The sequence below is a fragment of the Prionailurus bengalensis genome, chromosome A1 (assembly GCF_016509475.1).
Source record: "Prionailurus bengalensis isolate Pbe53 chromosome A1, Fcat_Pben_1.1_paternal_pri, whole genome shotgun sequence".
Classification (NCBI taxonomy): Eukaryota; Metazoa; Chordata; class Mammalia; order Carnivora; family Felidae; genus Prionailurus; species Prionailurus bengalensis.
Window position 1 is genome coordinate 122,688,017 of NC_057343.1, and position 22,664 is coordinate 122,710,680.

The 22,664-nt window shown below is 42.2% G+C and overlaps 1 protein-coding gene across 10 annotated transcripts in view; it reads right to left on the reverse strand.

Moving 5' to 3' along the window:
- PPP2R2B (protein phosphatase 2 regulatory subunit Bbeta) overlaps positions 1–22,664 on the reverse strand; it is a 469,020-nt gene that overhangs the window by 78,865 nt on the left and 367,491 nt on the right. The window lies entirely within an intron of this gene.

The following is a 22,664-nucleotide window of genomic DNA, read 5'->3' on the forward strand; positions in this document are numbered from 1 at the left end:
GAAAAAAAATTTTTTACATAAAGAAAATTGGAGATCTTCTCATTCAGAGATTCCTAAACTGTTTTTTTTTTTATCAGAACCACCTAACATATCTTAAAGAGAATTAGAAAATAGGGGCGCCTGGGTGGCGCAGTCGGTTAAGCGTCCGACTTCAGCCAGGTCATGATCTCGCGGTCCGTGAGTTCGAGCCCCGCATCAGGCTCTGGGCTGATGGCTCGGAGCCTGGAGCCTGTTTCCGATTCTGTGTCTCCCTCTCTCTCTCTCTGCCCCTCCCCCGTTCATGCTCTGTCTCTCTCTGTCCCCAAAATAAATAAAAAACGTTGAAAAAAAAAGAGAATTAGAAAATAGAGATTGCTCACATCTACACTTTGAGACTTAAACTCAGCTAGTCTGGGGTAAAGCTTAAGTATCTTGATTTTGAAAAAGCTTCCCCTTCAATTTTTTCTTTTTTCTTTTCTTTTCTTCCCTTTTCTTCCCTTTTCTCTTCTTTCTTTTCTTTCTATTCTCTCTCTCTTTCTTTCTTTCTCTCCCTCCCTTTCTTTCTTTCTCTCCCTCCCTTTCTTTCTTTCTCTCCCTCCCTTTCTTTCTCTTTCTTTCTTTCTTTCTTTCTTTCTTTCTTTCTTTCTTTCTTTCTTTCTTTCTTTCTTTCTTTCTTTCTTTCTTTCTTTCTTTCTTTCTTTCTTTCTCTTACCTGCTTTGCCCAAATTCTTACTTAACATTTTCTTTAAATGGATCCACTTTTTAGTTAATTGTATTTTGTTAGGGAACTTCACATCACACCAACGCATGAGAAAAGTTTTCTGTGAATTGCTAAAGAACCCCAAAAGAATGTTATAAAAATAAACACAATGAAAAAAACTGTTTTTAACCTACCATAACTAAAGCAGGAAGAAATAGACAATCTGAACAGACAAATTACCCAAATGAAATGGAGGCAGTAATCAAAAAACTTCCCCAAAATAAAAGTCTAGGACCAGATGCCTTCACAGACAAATTCCACCAAACATTTAAAGAAGAGTTAGTACCTGTTCTCTTCAAACTATTCTAATATAGAACAGGAAGGAAAACTTCCAAATTCATTCTATGAGGCCAGCATTACCCTGATACCAAAACCAGATAAAGACACCACAAAAAAGGAAACTATAGACCAATATATCCGATGAATACAGATATAAAAATCCTCAACAAAATATTAGCAAACCAAATCCAACAATACATTAAAAAAAAAATACATCACCATCAAGTGAGATTTATTCCAGGTATGCAATTGTGGTTCAATATTTGCAAAGCAATCAACATGATACATCACATCACAAAGAGAAAGGATAAAAGCCATATGATCATTTCAATAGATGCAGAAAAAGCATTTGACAAGGCATAACATCTGTTCATGATAAATGCCTCTGCAAGGTAGGTCAAGAGGGAACATATCTTAACAAAATAAAGCCCTTATATGAAAAACTCACACCCCACATCATACTGAAAAACTGAGAGCCTTAACCCTAAGATCAGGAATAAGACAAGGATATCCACTCTTAACTGTTTTTATTTAACATAGTACTGGAAGTCCCAGCCACACCAATCAGATAAGAAAAAGAAATAAAAGGCATCCAAATTGGTTAAGGAAGAAGTCAAACTCTTGCTATTAGCAGATGACATGATACTATATACAGAAAAACCTAAACAGTCCACCAAAAAACTACTAGAACTGATACATAAATTCAGTAAATGTGCAGGATACAAAATCAATGTACAGAAATCTGTTGCATTCCTATACACTAATAATGAAGAAACAGAAAATGAAATTAAGAAAATAATCCCATTTACCATTTCATCGAAAACAATAAAATATCTAGGAATAAACCTAACCAAAGAGGTGAAAGGCCTGTACTCCAAACACTATAAAACACTGATGAAAGAAATTCAAGATGATACAAAGAAATGGAAAGACATTCCATGATCATAGGTTGCAAGAACAAATACTGTTAAAACATCTATATTATCCAAAGCAATCTACACATTTAATGTAATCCCTATCAAAATAACAACAGCATTATTCACAGAGCTAGAACAAACAACCCTAAAATTTGTATAGACCTCAAATAGCCAAAGCAATCTCGAAAAAGACCCAGTAGTGAAAATCAACTACTGCGATTACATCAATAAAAAGTTTTCTGCACAGTGAAGGAAACAGCCAATAAAACTAAAATCCTTTTGAATGGGAGAAGATATTGGCAAATGACGTATCCCATGAAGGATTAGTACCCAAAATATATAAAAAACTGATACAAAATTCAATACCCAAAAGACAATCCAATTAAAAATGGGTGGAAGACATGAATAGACATTTATCCACAGAAAACATACAGATGGCTAACAGACACAAAAAAGATGCCCAGCATCACTCATCATCAGGAAAATGCAAATCAAAACTACATTGAGTTATCATCTCACACCCGCTAGAAGTGTCAAAATAAAGAACAAAAGAAACAGCAAGTATTGGCGAGGATGTAGAGAAAAAGGAACCTTCTTACACTATTGGTGGGAATATAAACTGGTGCAGCCGCTCTGGAAAACAGTATGGGGGTCCCTCAAAAACTTAAAAATAAAACTATCCTATGATCTAGTAATCACACTTCTGAGTTTTTACCCAAAAAAATTTTTAAAAACCCCACTAACTCAAAGGGTACATGAACGCCTATGTTTATTTACAATAGCCAAACTATGGGAGCAGACCCAGTGTCCACTGATACATGAATGGATAAAGAAGATGTGGAATATTATTGAGCCATAAAAAAGAATGAAATCTTGCCATTTGCAACCACAGGGATGGAGCTAGAGAGTGTAATGCAAAGCAAAGTAAGTCAGAGAAAGACAAATACCATATGATTTCAATCCTATGTGGAATTTAAGAAACAAATAAGCAAAGGAAGAGAAAAAAGAGAGACAAACCAAGAAACAGACCCTTAACTACAGAGAACAAACTGATGATTACCAGAGGGGAGGTGGGTGAGGGGGATGGTTGAGAAAGGTGATTGGGATTAAAGAGCACACTTACCAAAATGAACAAAAAAAAGCTCTTACATTCTAGCCAGATAGGGTCACCTGGAAAGACTTAGCTAGCTCTAAATCTTCAATAATCAAGATTTAGAGGGGCTGAAAAATATGTACATCAAAGCAAGACTTTGGGCTTGATGTAATCAGGGATGATTTAAAAAAAAAAATCAGGAGGGGCACCTTGGTGGCTCAGTCAATTGAGGGACTCACTCTTCATTTCCTCTCAGTTCATGATTCCAGGGTCATGGAATCGAGCCCTACATCAAGTTCCCTGCTGAGCATGTTGCCTGCTTAAGATTCTCTCTCTCTATCTCTCTTTCCCTCTGCTTCTCTCCCTCATTCATGCTTTCTCTCTCTAAAAAGAAAAAGAAAGAGAGAGAGAAAGAAATAAGAAAGGAAAAACTCCTGTTATGTGATTCAATATTACGTAAAGCTACGTCTTGTACCAACAGAAAAACATAGCCTAGACTTTGGGGAACACAGTGATATTTCAGTGACCAGCACGGTACTGGGGATATGTGATGTGACTAATATATATTGATGTCAAATATTTATAGGCAATGTACTTTGTGTCAGGCACAACACTGGGTCTTTGTAACAGGACAACAAATAAGACAGTCTCTGTCTTTAGGTTGCTCAATATGCTATTTTATGTGCGTTTTCACACTTGGGAAGTGATAAATACTTGTTTGACAAGCTCTTTGTATACGCAAAGAGAGAGCTGGTACCTTGGCTGGCCATTACTGTATCCTTCCTTCACACATCTGTAGCTACAGATTCCAAACCCAGGAAGGTGTGAGAGACTGTCTGTTATACTTGTTTTCTATAATCATGATAGTACCTAATGCTTCTAGGGGGCTGACTATACACCACTCCATCAAGCACATGACATGACTTATCTCCTTTAATCCACACAACCGCCAAATGCAACAGGGGCAATATGGGAGGGGTAACCTTACTTCGCAGATGAGGAAATGGAGGCACAGCTCTGACACCAGGCCCTATCCATCCTAGCGAGCACAAAACTACCCACCTGACTATGACCCTACTATGGTTTTATGGCTATTGTGTCACCTGCCACTGCCATTTAAATCCCGTTTCCTTATCGTGGCATGATCAGAAAAGGAGCTTGTGACGCCAATGGTTGTCTCATTAACTTCTGGCTATTAAAGGGAAAAATGCAGAGAATCAAGGCAGGTGCAGATGAGGACAGTTGGACTGAGAATTAAGTTAAATGATAAGCAAAACAAAGGCAGAGAATAAAGAGAAGATGTCACAGGAGGTTAAGAGAAAACTAATGAGCTCTTTTTTAAACAGAAAAAGAGAATGGAAGAGGTAAAGAAGGAAGCCAGGCTGCTGGCACTTGGCAGGGGGTCATTTATTGATCGACAAGTAAGAATGTGCCAAGAAGAAAGACACAGATGAGGAAAATCATTTGCTGCAGTTTTCACAATGGGAGATGTCCAAGGAGGCAAAAAATGTAAATTTCACAGGGGAAGAAGATTATGAAGTAAGATTCTTCAAGTCCCCCAAAGGAAAGCCCTGCCTCCCCCCCCCCCCCTTTATTTAAAGCATCGGTTTTGTTGGCGAACAAGCATCAAACCATCAAACGACATAGTTGGCCTTGATACTGACAGACACCTGAAGCTGTTTGGAGTATAGGAAACTGGGACAAAGTCTCATAATGACAGGGTCAAAGGAGACCTAGATTTGTTCAGGGAGCAGACTTTCTGTGGACTCTCCCAGAGAAAGGAGGGGGATCTAAAATTGGAGGCAAAGGGGGCGCCCGGGTGGCTCAGTCGGTTGAGCGGCTGACTTCGGCTCAGGTCATGATCTCGCGGTCCGTGGGTTCGAGCCCTGCGTCGGGCTCTGTGCTCACAGCTCAGAGCCTGGAGCCTGTTCCAGATTCTGTGTCTCCCTCTCTCTGACTCTCCCCCTTCATGCTCTGTCTCTCTCTGTCTCAAAAATAAATAAACGTTAAAAAAAAATTAAAGGGGCGCCTGGGTGGCGCAGTCGGTTGAGCGTCCGACTTCAGCCAGGTCACGATCTCGCGGTCCGTGGGTTCGAGCCCCGCGTCAGGCTCTGGGCTGATGGCTCAGAGCCTGGAGCCTGTTTCCGATTCTGTGTCTCCCTCTCTCTCTGCCCCTCCCCCGTTCATGCTCTGTCTCTCTCTGTCCCAAAAATAAATAAACGTTGAAAAAAAAATTTAAAAAAAAATTAAAAAAAAATAAAATTGGAGGCAAAGGAATAGCTTCTCAACAAGGAGAGCGCTGGAGTGGGGGATGCCTCAAAAGACACAGAAAGGCAGGGCGCCTTGGTGGCTCAGTTGGTTAAGCTTCCTGAGTTCAAGCCCCAGCATCGGCATCAGGCTCTCTGTTGTTGGTGTGGAGCCTGCTTCAGATCCTATGTTCCCCTCTCTCTCTGCTCTTACCCAATTGTGCTCTCTCTCTCTCTCTCTCTCAAAAACAAAAAACAAAAAACAAAAAACAACCAAAAACAAAACACCTTACAAAAAAAAAGACACAGGAAGGCTAAGCAGAATTTGTCCAAATGTTACAGATGAAAGTTATGTGATCTATCTTGACAGGGGAAACTACTTGCAGAAACGGAGGTGCATAAGGACTATTAGGAAAGTGGAACCACAGTGAAGTTCAGCATGTAAACAAATAAAGGTGGCAGACAGACCTCTCTTCCTTTACAAGGAGAACCTGCTGCTGTCTGTCCAGGTTGGAGTGTTCACTTAAGGCTCTCTTGTTAATTTCCACGTCTTTGAAGGGGTCTGACTCAAGACTCTCCCCAACTATTTATTTTTCCTTCATGAGAACTGTCTGGATTAAATTGACATTCTTTTCTAGATATATTTATAGGTATGTATGTTTTTTTGTCTTTAATTATAGAAAAGGAGATAACCCAGCTCTTGAGTTATGATACCAAATATAGGGAAGCATTTTCATTTTTCAAGGTTGCAGATTTAGGCAAGCTAAGTTTACAGACTGTTTGGAATTTCAATCTCTCAACATATAAGGCACTTGCAAATGCTTCTGCTCATATATATTTTTTCCCCTCCCTAGAAGGGACCAATGCCAATAAAGCTCATCTCTTCCTGAGTTATAGCTTTTTCCTTTCTGATAATCAGTAAGAATTATGCAAAGGCATAGCGTTGTTAGCAAACAGAAAGAGAGAGCAATCTAATTCCACCTGATCATTTGGCCTGGCACATTGTTTTTCCAGAACATATCTTACCACAGATGCTGGCAGTGTGGTTTCTATAGAAAAGCAGTCCAATTAAGGGGAAAATTTCTGCTAGGTCAATTTTAATGTCTAATGTTGAATTTGAATTTGTGAATGTGAAATAGATTAATAATGAGCTTGTGCTGGAAGAAAAAAATAGAATTCTCTTCTCGGTGGTGAAGACAAAGGAGAAAACAGCAAAAGAACTTTTTTTGGCTGTTTTTTAAGGAAACGTGACACTCATGGAAGGTTTTTCTTCATTGCTAATAGAAAATAAAGAGAGAAGGTCTAACATCTGACAGTGGATCCTTTGACCTAGGGAGACAATTCTGCACTTTTGGTGACTGATGGTTGGAGGGTGAGGCAGAGAATCTAAAAGAAGATTTGCCACCAGAGTCCTGAGCCAACTTTTAGCAACCTTGCGGGGAACTGTTATTGTGCTATTATCCCAGAGGCCACTCACAGCAGATGGCTGCAGCTTCTTGTCTACAAAGAAGTGCTTACTGCTAAGCACATCACTTTTCTCAGCCCCGTGACAACTTAAAAGTTCACTGGTCTTGGGGCGCCTGGGTGGCGCAGTCGGTTAAGCGTCCGACTTCAGCCAGGTCGCGATCTCGCGGTCCGTGAGTTCGAGCCCCGCGTCGGGCTCTGGGCTGATGGCTCGGAGCCTGGAGCCTGTTTCCGATTCTGTGTCTCCCTCTCTCTCTGCCCCTCCCCCGTTCATGCTCTGTCTCTCTCTGTCCCAAAAATAAAAATAAACGTTGAAAAAAAAATTAAAAAAAAAAAAGTTCACTGGTCTTTCAGAAAAGGGTGTTACAGCACGGGAACACACCTCGACTTTATCCACAGAGACTCAAATTGATGAGTTATTCTCCATTATCTCCTTATCTTCACTTACAGGTTTTTATTTTTTTTCCTTCTCAGAGTCTGTCATGTATGTATATATTCATGAATCTTTACTGGGTATATCCTTTAGGCCAGTGATAGGAACATTCACTGATGAGCCTTAAGTATTGAGGTTGATGTGGTTAGGCAGATGAACTCTGGTCATTTGATCAAGTTAGAAGTCTCTCCCTTCCTACCTGTCCTCAGAACTGTATGCTTACAGGGGCATCTGGGTGGCTCAGTTGGTTGAGCGTCTGACTTTGGCTCAGGTCAAGATCTTGCGGTTCGTGGGTTTGAGCCCTGTGTTGGGCTCTGTGCTGACAGCTCAGAGCCTGCAGCCAGCTTAGGATTCTGTGTCTCCCTCTCTCTCTGCCTCTCCCCCACTCATGCTCTGTCTCTCTCTCTCAAAAATAAATAAATATTAAAAAAAAAAACTGTATGCTTCCATCCAAAAGCAACAACTGGGGTCTACCCATTATCTCTCTGTTGTGAGGATTCCTCATTTTCAAACTGGAGCCAGCTACCTATTATCAAATGGTTAGTGCTAAAAGCCAGATCCTATGCCAGTATTGTTTTCTGATAAGAAGTACTATGATGTAGGTATGTTATCGATGATAAAATCAATACTTTCAGAGCTTAATAAAAGGCCCAAAGCCTTACAATGACAGAGCTGGGATTTGAATCCAGAGCTATCACTCTAAAGACTGCTATACTAGACTTTTATACCGCTATATGAGACTCTCTCCCAGAACAGTTCCAACCGTGGGCCTCCCTCCCTTACCAGAGGGTAAGTAGAAATAAGTCAGCCTCACATTTCTTCTGGCAATAAGAACATTTTGCTCACACATTCTGAACAAACAAGCAATTATTCTGTTTTATTTTAAAGTATCCATGTGACTTGTTCCTTCAGCTCCCACATCCCTCTGTGTACTGTCTTGACTCATATTTTGGGTTTGTCCACAGAAAATAAACTGCATTTCGAAGTCCTGGGGAATTTAAACTGGCAGCCAACACATTTTGGGCTGTGTTGTGATTCTGAAGATATGCTTCTTTTTAAAATACATGAAGATGGAAAAAAAGAACAGTCCCACTGGCAAGAGGAATATGTGAGCTGGACAAACACACAGTGGCCCTTCTAATGCAGGTGCCACTGACCAAAGTCCCTTGCAAAAGCCCTGGGGACTGGGTCTATCCTGGAATGAATGAGTTTCCACCCCAGTTTTGTATACCCAGAAGAAGCAGAAGGCAGCATTTCTGTAGATGTGCTGTACAAGTTAGTAGTTTGGGTTTACTCAGGGCTTTGGGTTACTCAGGGCTTCTCCAAATGGAGTGTTCCAGGCCCTCACATTTTGCTAGCTACTTGGTAATTCAGGGAACATAAAAGGAAATGAATATTTGGGTAATGTCCAATCAATTTAAGCTTTTACATTTTTATTGAGGGTCTTCAGACTTGCTGTCTTTCATTCAATCATTTTTTTCAGTTTTATGTTGTTTTCTGTCCCTAGATATACTTTGATATCCTGGACTATGGGGGCAGCAGGGTAGCCATAGTTGATCCTTGACTATCTTGGAGATTTTTGGCCAGTGAATGCGAGAAGGAAAATGATGACAATAACCATGATTACTGTGGCGATTAGAGAAATCGAGGGAAATCGAGGGCCACACATGGGAAATCGAGGGAAACTGAGGACCACACAAAGAACAAGCACAATACCAAACATGCTCTCCTTTGGAGTCTGGGAAAGCTGTGGAGGCTGATCTTGTTAGATGAGTTATAAGAACCCTCGGTAAATGCCAGAGAAGCAAATTGCCCCTTCCTGGAGCCGGTGGGCATTTGTCTCTGTCATTCCTCTGGGCACGGGGCTCCATTCTCTCTGCATGGATAGCAGAGCAAATCCTGCTTTGGAGGCAGACGAGAGCTTTTTAAATGGTTCTGCACTGCTAACCAACCTCGGTCACTTTTTTCTCTCTGGCCCAACTCTTGCATGGAAAATTGAGGTAATGATTTATATGTCGTAAGCAGTTCTGACAGGTGCACTCTGTCTTGGCTTCCTCCAGCCTCAGGACTAATCGGAAGCTTATCTTTTCCTTTGTGTAATAGGGAGCTGTCAGGTTCTATGACCCTCCAAACAATTCAATCACTCACAAGAGGATTCACCTTGGAGGGAGGACGCCTTCATATTGGAGAAGGTCCGTGGAGGCCATGCCCTGACATGTATCAAAACAGTGGCAGTCAAAGGGCTGGAGGGCAACATGGCCACACTGACAAGATGCCATTTGCTTCTTCAACTTAAACTCTTCCTATCTTCCAGGAACTTCCTGGTTTGTGCCGACAGCTTTTCTACCATGATGTACACCCTGTTTTGGGTGCAGAACCTTTAGCTATGTGAGCAAAGAAGGGCTGTTTCCAAAAATGACCACTGCAGAGAAGAAAGGGCTTGCACCACTCTTGGGAGGAAAGAGCAACTTCCTTAGTAAGGTCTATGATGCCCAATGGTCTGGCCATGACCTGCCTGCCTTGTCACCTGCACCTCACTGGTACCACCTATCTCCCTGTGCTCAGACTTTCAGGCACTCTGGCCTTCATTCTATCTCCTGGTCACCTGTGCAACTTCCCACCTCATGCCCTTATTCTCTGCTCTCTCCAAATGGATCAAATTCTCTGGTCTGTTCTCCTGTGTACCATCCACCTCTCTTCTGCAGCCCCCACCTGGTGTCAGTTTCACATTAGGGGGCATTTGATTCACACCCTTTCCAACCAAAAGAGACAGTAAGATCCTTGAGGGCAGGAACTGGGCATTCATGTTCACTGCTTCAAGTCCAAGGCCCAACGTAGTGCCTGGCTTCCAGCAGGGACTCAAGAAGTACTTGAAGAATTATGGAGAAAATGAATAAGAGACCTGGGTGGGGCATCTGTTCTTAGTTGATTTGACCATTACCTAGGGCAAAGGCATATTTAATCAGGACTGATGTGACAGTCAACTGTGAGTTCATGTGCAGAGATGACTTTACTGTGGGAAAGAACAGTGGTGACCAAATATGGCTTTGTCACTTCTGACTCAATATCTAACCTTATTAGTCCTACACTCGTTGATAATCTTATGTTCCTCTGCCACTCCCCGCCCCCTCCCTGCCCACCTCACCCAGAATGCTTTTCTCAGATGTTCTTTGAATTTGGAGAGCAATTGATTCTATTTTTTTTTTTAAGTGAAGCTTTCAGATGTTTCTAAACATCTGCTTTTTGGTACCAAAATGGGATAATTTAAATTTGCACCCCTTGTGTCCAGATGTTTCGACATTAAACAGACAATGCCCTTATTTAATTCAAAGTTGCAGAACCCTAAACCCCTGAAATAATGAGAGGAAGTGGAATCACAGAGCAGATAAAAAATGCTGAGAAGGAGCTCAGGCAGAGTTGAAATATACCACAGGACTGACTGTAATACCAAGCATAGACACAGGAAGTGGGTGCCATTATGCTTTGACATAAAAGTGCATAACCACCTAGTTTCTCACTGATCATCATCCCCGTGAGGGCACACACATCTATCTATGACTACAGATGTGGAACCTTCTTTTCATAAATGCAGATTTGACAGATGTTAAGCTACACAGAAGGAAACGTGTGAACAGCGATGGTTTCTAGATTGGCTAATGCAGCATTTCTGCCTCAAGAGGTCTTTATGACAATGGGATAAAACCTCCATTGTCAGACAGTTGAAAATCATTGCTTTTGGGAAGCCAGATACTATGGCGGTTAAGAGTGGGGGAGGCTAGTATCAGAGGACCAGGGTGCACTCTGGTTCTGCCACTTGCTAGTGAGCAAATGTGCACAAATTGCTTTCTCTACATGGAGCAGTTTCCTCATCTGAAATGGCAACAACAGTTTTAAGCTCATGGGGTTAAGGTGAAAATTCGAGGGGAAGCATGCAAAGTGCCTGGTGCTGTCTCAGGCACTAGTAAGTGCTCAGTTAATGTTAATGAACTTGAAAGTCAAGAGGGAGCCTCTATTAAGAATCGTTCCTCATCACATTCTATGGCTGGAAGGCAGTAAGAACTTAATGAAAATGCTGCCAGGTGAACCTCTCCTTGGCTCGACCCAATTCTTTCAGAGGGCATTTCCCAAAGTGGGGTCCAGAAATGGCTATTTGAAATAACAGATCCACAAGCTGTTTGTTGTTACGTCTGTGATAACATAAGAAGCTAAAGACAGAATCGAATCAATGCATGGCTTCATTCACTGACAAGGTGTGGCTATAGAAAACTAAAGTGTCCGCTGAACTAGGAAGCGGCTTGGTGATGTGATGATTCATATTCTGGTGCCTTATCTATAGACTGCCACTGGGCCAAAGACCACATTATGAGGAGAATGTCATAAAGAAAGGGATCCCATAAACTGAGCAAAGGGCTTTTCATGGTCAATGAAGCTGGGTGGAAAATACCTCATGTATCTTTCTTAGAGTTTGACAGCATGTATCCGTATATTAAAGGTCTTGAGAAATCCTGAAATACGTCTGTTTAAATGTGTTTAAGTGAGAGTTTCCCCATATATTCTTGAGCAAGAAACATTTGTGAGAATGAATGTGTATAGGTTTTTATCACTACCTTTAACATTTTTTTGGTAAAGAACATGAGCCCAACTCATCATCTGATCACAACAAATTAAGTAAGTAAATACAAATTAACACCTTTCAGGTAGAAAATTCCTTTCTTGTGGCTCAATTATTTTATGGAAACCAAAGAATTAAATACATATTTTTTTTCTGTTTATAACCATCTCTTTTAACATGCAAGTACCCTTAGGTTTTCCTCCAACCAGTTTCTTATGTACCCAACCCCCAAAGTATCTTTCTGTACATTAACCTCTAGGGAAATATTTAAAATCTTTTTCTCAGGTAAGGACAGCAATGCAAAATGCTTACCTTTATGTACCAGGTAAAGCCTGGCTTACAACATACTAGGATCAAAGGGACTATATCTTCTATTGAACTTGATTCCAAACCCATTTGTGTTAATTATTTTCTACAAAAATCTTACGCATCATGAGCAGATGCCCTAGAATTTTTGTGAATTCAAATTAGTTCTTTGCATAAGCTGGTAGCAAAAGGGATCTAGGCATATATTTCTGATCTCTGGTTAAGTAAGTCTAACCAAAAAACAACTACAAATCAGTTCTAGGCTTTGCTGACATTCTAAGGTTTCTTGAGCAATGCCCTGCTTGGCACTGTGCCACAAGCACTGCACGCCCACACACGCCCACATGTCGCTTTAGGGATTGGCACTCACACCTCTCCCTCTAGCAACAGTGAGCCAGGACCTGGTCCAGGGACAATGTCTTTCCCATCACACTGAAAATTCAGAGAACTCCACCTGAATAATTCAGAAAATGGAGGTACTTTTCTCTTGGAATCATCCAGTTGTGCTGGGATTTTCCATTTACTGTAAAAACATACAGAGAGCCCTTTAAAGGAAAAGACCAGGAAAATAATACTGATAACTTCTCTTTTGAGAAAAACCCACCTGGATCAGTGTGAATTAGGTTTGACACAGTGGAGAGATCCTTGCTTGCAGAGCTTAAAAAAGTCCAGCAGCCTGCCTCGCCTGGCTAGCCTTACCACATCTCTGAAATTCAAATGAGCTAATGACCAGAGTCAGGAAGAGAATGGCTCAGAGTTTGGAATACTGTCCTGCCTCATGACCAGGCAATCTCAAGATAAACTCTATCAGAGGCCATCGAACACTGCGATTTTCTTCACTAATGTGATTCTTTTCTTTTTCTCATGCTAGTGGACTTCTCAGCTTCCTATTACCATTAAGTATACATATGGGGAGTGGCATTTACTAGTTCCTACCACATTCCAGAAGCCATGGTAGCCTTCCAAAGGGGGTGGGAGCGAGAGACAAAGAGAACTGGATCTTAAATCAGGTACAGGAGTCTGCTTATATTTGCATTTATGTTGGATCTGATTATGACACTGTAAATGCAGCAGAACAAAGGTAGCTTTCAGATGAAAGAAGATATTTATTGTCAGTGAATACACTCTGAATCTGAGGCAGCTTTGGAGAGTCAGTATAAACACACGTTCAGAATAAAGCACAATGGATTACTGGTCTCAGCCGTAACATTGCTTTGAACATTTACAATTATATTCATGAGACTTTCCTGAAACTCTTGGTGTCCAGGTGACAGACAAGAAGGGAGGGGAGAGGAGAAAGGTAATAATGCTGACCATGTACTGTTCACAAGGCATCAAGCTACACACTGTCAGCCTGTTACTCTATTTTATTAGCATGACCTTTATAGGAAGAATGTATAGTGACTTCCATTTTACAGATGATGGCTGACAGGTGGTCAGAGCCCTAGCCCTTTCCTGCAGACACTGCAGTATAGTGGTAAAATCAGACTGTGGAGTCAGTGTGAATCTGGTTAAAAATGCGACTCTGCCTCTTAGCAGCTATAGCTTGTGGGCCAGTCACTTCAGCTCTCTGAATTAAATCTCCTTATCTGTAAAATGGGAATAACAGCACCACCCACCCCACAGGGCTGCTGTCAGGCTGTAATGAGATGGTGTTTATAATGTGCCCAGTGGAAAGTCTGGCACACAGTATGTGTTTAATTAATGTCTCAATAGTGTTAAGTTTTAGAGTACCCTGGCCATCAGATAGGCTGCCCCCTGATTCCACAAGGAGTAGGATGGGAAAATAACTTGAGTTTTACAATTATTTTTTTTTAGTTTATTTTGAGAGAGAGACAGAGAGAGCGAGTAGGGGAGGGGCAGAGAGACAGGGAGAGAGAGAATCCCAAGCAGGCTCTGCACTGTCAATGTGGTGCCCACCACAGGGCTTGAATTCACAAATAGCAAGATCATGACCTGAGGTGAAATCAAGAGTTGGACGCTCAACTGAGTCACCCAGGTGCCCCAAGAACTTGAGTTTTAAAGGGCAGAACCACTCACACACAACCTCACTGACGTGCAGAAGCTTACTCCAAATCAAATCACAAATCACTTTATGGAAACTTAGTGTAGTGCCAACCTTGTTTTGATAGTAAAGATTACCCTCAGATTATCCTGTATAGAACCTTCAGGTGAGGAAGAGAGAAGAAGACAAAGAAGACAAAGAAAATGAAACCAGAGAACCTTGACCTTGGAGCGGACCTTTGAGGTCATCATGCCAATGGCCCTCGAACCCAGGTGGTCTTTGGGACTGCCCGGGATACAGCTGAGAGGGGAGAAGATCCCCTGGCTTTGCTCCTGCATGTTCAGAGTCAGTGATCTGGGGACAACTGAAGACGTTCCCAGAGTCTGATGATCATCCCTGTTTGGTAAACCGTGACCTAGTTCCATGTATCTTTCCTGCTCCACCTTCTCCCAAAGCAAAATGGAAAACTCACCTGTGCCCAAGGCACCAGCAGCTTCTACAGATTCCTTGACAGGTTGTTCTCTAGAGTTACTGCTTACTCAGAGTTTGCTTTACAATGAAGAGTCAGATGAGTATACCAGATATTCTACTTTAATGCAAGCGGAAGGATAGTAAAAACATGAATTCAAGTCCAAACACTACCACCTACCAACTGTGTGGCCTCAGGCACATTGCTTAACCTCTCTGACTTCAGGTCCCACATCTCTAAGATGAGGTTTGTTTCAGTAGCTACATGATAGGTGTAGCTCGAAGATTAAGTCAGCCAATACAGGTAAAGTGTCCCTGGAACACAGCAAATGCTCAATCAATGTTTGCTGCCCTTATTCCCATTCCAATGGAATTGGTTCCTTCGCCTAACACTGTACACAACTAACACTGTCTCACCAAACATTAGCCAAAGAACAGGAGAGGGACATCCACAACCCTCACCCCCAAGAGGCGAAACGTGTCAAAACACAGAGGCTTGTCAGGAGGGTAGTGCCTGAGGCTCCTGTGGAGTGCTTTCTGATCCCATAACTGAAACCCCATGACACACACAGATACAATCAGATAATGATGGCAATCAATAATGATAACAGAAATTATTATTTATTTTCATAAACACAGACTATGTGCGTCCCGCTGAGTTACACACATCACATGCCAGCATTCGCTTTCAGGGCAGTCAATCAATGGGAAATCTCAATATCCACCCACGGAGGCAGGAGGGGGAGGGATGGAGGCAAGGCTGAGAAATGACCCCCACCAGAGTGACACATTCACGCAGTTAATCTGATCCAGGGGGCCATCCGGGGGCCATTGCAGGCCTGTGAATATGGAACAGGCTTGATTGATTTTCACTGCAGTAGCTAAACTCTTCATTGTTATTTGCAACAAATATAAGGAAAGGGGAGATGAAACTGTAAAAGGATTGGATATTACGTCCCCAGAGCAGCAATAAATCACAAAATGAAGTCTCGAAAAATTAAAAATGGGCAGGGGGAGGCTGTGTCTGTGTCCTAAGAGGCCTTGGCTATCAAAGCATAAAACCAAAATTAAAACCTGGGCAGTGTTGGCCCATCGCGACTCATCCTGTAACTTGCCTTAAAAGTGGCCTGGGCTCACCCGTCCTCCTGGAGTGAGCATCACCATGTGGGGCATCACAGAAGCAGCAAGAAAACCTGGGGTTGTGTCTGCACAAAGCACAAAGTGTCTGCTTCTCGAGCCTCAGTTTCCCCCTTTGATAATGGGGAGAATTACATCCATACCACTAGAAAGAGGAATGTATCTATTCATGTCCTTCTTGCCATCCAGGATCCTGGGGAGCATCAAATGAGATCCCCAGCTTGAAAGAACATCTATCCTTCAAGATGCATCCTGGAAACTCCATCCCAATCCTGCACCTCTTCCCTTCTGTTCTTTCCCCAACATGGCATATTTCTGTGCTCTTCTTAGGACATTTATCCTACCCAGTGTTTCTCAAAGGGTGGCCCAGGCATCTCATGCATCAGAACCACCTGGGGGTTTTCCAGGAGGGGTCTCATCAAAGACATCAGTTGGTACCATTCAGACTTCCTAAACCAGAATCCCTAGTGATAAAGCTAAGGACTGTGTGCTACAGAGCATACCAGGTGCCCTTGAAGCACTCTGCAGTTTAATAACTACTGCTTCAATTAATTTCATGTTGCACCCACTTGCATTGGTCCCCTCCTTTCTCTCGAGGGAAGGGAGTGTGTTTCGCTCATCTTTGTGAGATCTACTTGGTAGTACGTACTTAGCACGGTGCTTGACACACAGTGGGCACTCAGTAAATAGGATACAAATACATTAAAAGTTCTACGTGTCAGATGTTATCACCCTTATTGTTGTCAGGATAATGGACCACATAATAAATAGTCCTGTGTAATGGTAACTGGTAAGACCTCTGGGGTCAGATAGACCTGCACTCCATTCTTGGCTTTGCCACTAATTATCTGTGGAGCCTTAAGCCAGTACTTACCTCCTTGAGCCTCTGTTTACACATCTGTAAAATGGGCATGATGCCTAAGGCATAGGATTGTGATGAAGAAAGAATTGTAAAACATATATTACACAGCTCAGCCTGGAGCCTGTCACTAGGGGAGGCTGAACAAATGTAGTGGCTATCAGTACACTTAAACCACTGGTCTATTTAATCAGTTCTTTAGAAAACAGATCAGGTAGTGAAACTAGTTGTTTCACAGAAAGAATCATTTCTGGGAAAACAGCTATTCTGTGTAGTCAGCCTTACTAACCCCATGACCTGTTAGCCACAATCCCTGAGAAGACCCTTTCAGAATTCAGAGCTAGCAAACGCTCTTGCTGACTGGCCATGGTTTTAGACTGTGGGTAGGGGGATATGCAAATAGCCACTGATGAAATTTGCAAACATCAGGATCATTCTATGTGGAAAAAAATTAGCCTAGGAAGTCACAGGTGTGTGTCCTGAGGCTGAGAGGAAGACAGAAGTAGTCACCAGCAAAAGGTACGTGCATAAAACAGGATGTCATTTAATCTTTCTGTCTTTAATCTTTCTAAAAAACAGTGCACCATTGTATGCCCACTCTGTGGCAGAAAAGCCTTTGTGACCCTCACCCATGTTCCTTCCTCCCTACCAAAGTCAAGCTCATACATTAAGAAAGCTTTGCCCCTTTGGGGTGCCTGGGTGGCTCAGTCGGTTAAGCGTCCGACTTCAGCTCAGGTCACGATCTCGCGGTCCGTGAGTTTGAGCCCTCCGTTGGGCTCTGGGTTGATGGCTCAGAGCCTGGAGCCTGCTTCTGATTCTATGTCTCCCTCTCTCTCTGCCCCTCCCCCGTTCATGCTCTGTCTCTCTCTGTCTCAAAAATAAATAAACGTTAAAGAAAAAAAGAAAGCTTTGTGCAAGAATTCTGAGAAACACAAATAATGCAAGTGCCCTGCCCTACAATCATGAATTAGTATTTTCTTAGAAGACAGAGGCTATAAGAAATCATCATGAAACTTGGGAGTCAGATAGACTAGGTTTGAATCCCAGTCCTGGCAATTTCTAGCCATGAGATCTTGGGAGAAATCCTTGCCTACTCTAAGACTCCATTTCTACTTCTGTGTAATGCATTCAATTAACAAATACATGGCCGACCATGTGCCACACACTCTTCTAGGTGTTGGAGCTGCAGGAGAAAACACAACGTGGTTCCTTTCTCTTGGAGCCTACATTTGAGTGGAGGTGGAGGGGCAGCAGAAAATGGACAAATGGTTTCTCAGGTAAGGATACAAGCTAACAAAAGAGGGGGAGGGTAAAGCCACCGAGAGTGAATGGGAAGATGTGAGTGTGCAATGTTCCCTCTGGTATTCTAGGGGAACTTCTCTGAGGGAGGAAGGCTCTGGATGGTCCAGAGAGAATAACAGAATGTCCCTGGCAGAGTTACTGTTAGAACTACTTGGTACAGAGATGTGAAACGCAGCACCTGGCATATAGTAAGCATGTAATAAACATGGCTATTATTATTATTATTATTAACATTAGCTGTAAGGATTATTTAGATAAAATCCATTAAAAAACAGGAATTCATTACATCCCCTTTATTTTTGGGAGAGGTTACGGCAAGTCACAGCTTGGTAGATCACACCTTCTGAAATCTCTATTTATAACTAGTTAAAAAGCAAATTCCAATCTGGCCTAGGTTTCCAGGACACTGGAAGCCAACCATAATGAGGTGAATAATAACTCCAGGCTCATCCTGCAGGGAGAAATATGCTAAGTGTGATTTCTCACCACTCAGCTCCCATCTCAGGCTGATGAAGTTACTTGAACTATGAGTTTCTGTTGCCTAGAAAGGGGCTCTGAGGGTTTCTTACCTCTGGTATTGGGAGGCTGGGAAAGAAGGGCAGGAAGAATCATGCTAAGTAGAACTGCAGAAGACCTCAGGGTCATTGCTTCTGCATGCTGAGGTCAGAGATCTGGAAACTCACTGTGTATGAACGTGTGGGTAAGAAAGAAAGAGGAGTGGGTGGAAAGGGAGAGAGAGACAGACAGACACTATCCTGGAATAATAATGGCACTAATTAAGAAAAAAACATTTCAAATCCTCAAATGTCTGTGTCTAAGTGTAAGATTTTTAGTCCCAGCTCTGGAATAACCAGTTGGCAGACAATGGACAAGTCACTTCTCTGAGTCTGCACCAGGTTTAAGGGCTCAGGTCCAAGAGCAAAGTAGGTCAAGATTTGATTCTTAGCCCTGCATGATCTTGGACATATTACTTAACCTCTCTGAGCTTCATCTGTACAGAGTATTTAATGGCGAACCATACGTCATGTGGTAGCTAGTGCAGAAAGAGTGTGCAGTATGATGCATGGGATATAATAAATGCTCAGTAAATACTAGATGCCAGCATTTTCACCGGCCAAATACTTATCCTTTCTCACTGGCTGTTCTGAAGATGAATCAAGGGATTAGGAAAAAAAAAAACACTTTGTGATATAAATGGCATTTTATAGCTATAAGGTGTTATTAAATTATCATTATGATTATTGCTTTCAATGTTATGATACTGAGCAGGAGATATGGTTTTCACAGAAGTGCTTCTCATAGTCTCTTTGGGTAATGAGTGACTGGATTGAAAAAGCTATCTTCCATGAAAAAAGGGAAAAAAAAAGCCACATTCTTGCTTTGAAAAGCTGAGCCTCCTAGCACTGAAACAGATCAGGTTCATTACTCAATGAGGATTAATTAGCTGTCGGGTATTATTAAACGTTCTCACTCTCAAGATCCACATAGAACTGGAAACTATGAAAGTGAGCGAGAGGTAATCATTAGACAGGGAAGGGGGAAAAGCTACAAATGCTGGTAATGCAAATTTTGAGAGAGGAGCATGTTAGTAAAATACAGGCTGATTAATATCACGTCAGCTCATTTTCTGTTTGGAGTCATTGTTCTGAATCCCAGGTCTTCAGAGTTGCTTGGGTTTTTTTTTCTCCTACTACTGGGATCAAAAAGGAAAGGAGGCTAGTTTTTTCAGTGTTTTCATCCAAGAATGCTGCAGGGTGGATGATTACACTGAAACAGAGTATATTTGAAAGCCTAGGAAAGTAGATGGGGTGAAATCGAATATGGGTAATTACAATATTATAGCAAATGTGTCTCTCAGGTTGGTACAATAACTATTGAAATGACTGAAAAGTAGCAGAGGCTCATAAAAAATGATAGCTCAGGGGAACCTTAAAAGATGATAGAATCCAGTGACCACAGACCTACTGTCTTAACTACAGGGGCTTGTGTTAAAGATGTCCATTCTTCAAGATCACTCAATTTGCTAAAGGGAATCACTGGGGCTGGGGCCCAGGGATCTGAATTTGTAACTAGGACCATGGATAAAAAGCATGGACTATGCAGTCCTCTGTGTGGCAGCTTAGAAACTAGCATGGAGAGAAGAAATGTGATTCACTGGCCCAGGGTCACACAGCTGGTTAAGAAGAAAGCAAGAATCAGAACTGGGGTTTTCAAACTTCCAGCCACACCTCAAGGCTTCCTTCCATGTCTGGTATGTACAAAATATACTTCATAACATCACTGTCTCACCATAGGGAGAATCTCTGCTCTAAAGTAAACATGCACATAGGCCTTCTCTTCATCATGGGGACAACATCTCTGAGTAGCTAACCACAGATGTATGAAGTCCCATAGGATGCCACAGCCAACAGGAATTCATTGTGGGAACTACAGATGGCATCTGAGAAAGTCCATTCACAGAGAAAACAAGGACAAGGTGACATGTGGGCAGAAGTTCATGTCGTGAACCCCCCAGTGGCACCTAAGCCATCTGTGTTCCTTATAGGATTGCAAAGTTCCAAGGGGCTACAGATGGTCTTACTCCCTTTGGATAGGCAGCAGACTGTCTGCCACTTATTAGACATCAGTGAAGAGTTTGTGGAATGAATACCACCGTATAAAAAGTATATGAAAAGGACAAGAATATACATTTTTTCCTGTCAGTAGGGAGTAGTAACAGCCATGATAATGATAATGATGAAGATAATATTAAACGGCCAGCAGGGAACTAACATTATGGAGTGTTATGTGTGAGTGACATTGCACTGGCTAACATTTCATCATGCACAATAGAGCATGGGATCCTTGCAAAACTCCTGGGAGGCAGTGAATCCTTGTAATGCACATGGGACTTTGGAGGCATAAAGAGTTTGGTTCATATGACCAACGTCCCTGGCTGGAAAGCAATAGAGCCAAACTTCTAATCCAGGGCAGACTGACTCAAGGTCCATACTCTTCACTACTCAACCCTCAGGTCTGCAAAACCTCTGAGCATTTAGACCATCAGCCCACTCTGATACAGAGGACTTGCATGGCCATTCTTCAGGCTGAGGAAGCAGGTTGATGAGACGAAGCTGAGAAGCCAATGCTTGTTTGCTCAGAAGAAGCTCAAAGAAAAACTAGGTAACCACAAATACTGGGTAAACACATGATAGCCTAGCACTGTGGCCAGCACTGAGCCTGTGCTCAAAAAGTACCCACTGAATAAAGAGAGGAACAAATGAATTAATGAATTAATGAACAAATAAACAAGCAAGGTAACCAGGCACATGCTGATCCTTCAGGTCCCATATCTGCTTCTCAACCTATGGTGACAACCTCTTTTGCCTACATGTACTACACTGTCTCTCTGATCTCAGTTTTTGGTCTTTAGTAGGGCAGCTGGTATCTGAAAACACATATTTGAAAGGTTTGAAAGTCCCTTGGAGCTAGGGCTGGTCTCAAGATGTGGATCTGGGAATGCTGTACCATTCACAGTATGCACATCTAAAACCAAACTCACCACCAACCCCTAAACCACTTTACCTTGTGTTTAGAGAGCCTTCCCTTAAAATTTTGCTCTGAGAAATACATTTCTTAAAAATTTTTATTAAAAAAAATTTTTTTTAATGTTTATTTATTTTTGAGACAGAGAGAGAGAGACAGCATGAGCGGGAGAGGGTCAGAGAGAGAGGGAGACACAGAATCTGAAGCAGGCTCCAGGCTCTGAGCTGTCAGCCCAGAGCCTGATGCAGGGCTTGAACTCATGAACAGTGAGATCATGACCTAAGCCAAAATCAGACGCTCAACCAACTAAGCCACCAAGGCACCCCTATTTATTTTTGAAAGAAGAGAGAGAGAGAGAGAGAGAGAGAGAGAGAGAGAGCGAGCGCAAAAGCAGGGGATGGGCAGAGAGAGAGGAAGAGAGAGAATCCCAAGCTAATAGCACAGAGCCTGACAGGAGGCTGGATCCCACAAATTGAGAAATCATGACCTGAGCTGAAATCAAGATTTGGACGCTTAATCGACTGAGCCACCCAGGTGCCTTGAGACATCCATTTAAAAAAAAAATTTGTTTTTAGGTTTATTTATTTATTTTGAAAGAGAGAAAGAGAGAGCAAGCATGAGCAGAGGAAGGGAGACGGAGAAGAGAGAGAGAATCCCAAGCAGGTTCCACACTGTCAGCGCAGAGCCTGACATGGGGCTCAATACCACAAACTGTGCAATCATAACCTGGGCCAAAATGAAGAGTCAGATGCTTAACTGCCTGGGCCACCCAGGTGTCCCCAGAAATCCATTTTTAATACCACTTTCCTATGAGACCTTTTCTGATCTCTAGAACCAAATATAATTTCTTCACCCTTTGATCAAACTGTAACTCTCAGACACTTACTGCATTTAACTTACTCTATTTACTGTCATAAGCATTTTTATAGGAGACCTCCAAATCCTTTCCTTACCAGACTGTGACTTTCTGGAGGGCAGAAAGGGAGCTACTCAGACTGACAGCAGAGATCATATACTGACTACCAGCCATGGAAGGAGGGCACATTTTTAGTGAAGTATGAGGTTCACCGTTTAAAGTTTAGTAAGTATGAGGTTCACGGCTTCACAGACAGAGAAACTAAACACAAATTGCATGACTCAAGTTCAAAAGGGTTAGGTGACTACATGAGATTCTATGGAGTGGCAGAATTCAAACCCAGGCCTATGAGATTCAGAAGTTCATGTTCTGAACCATGAAACCCCAGCTTGCCACGTGGGTCATCCCATCCCCTATGCCTTG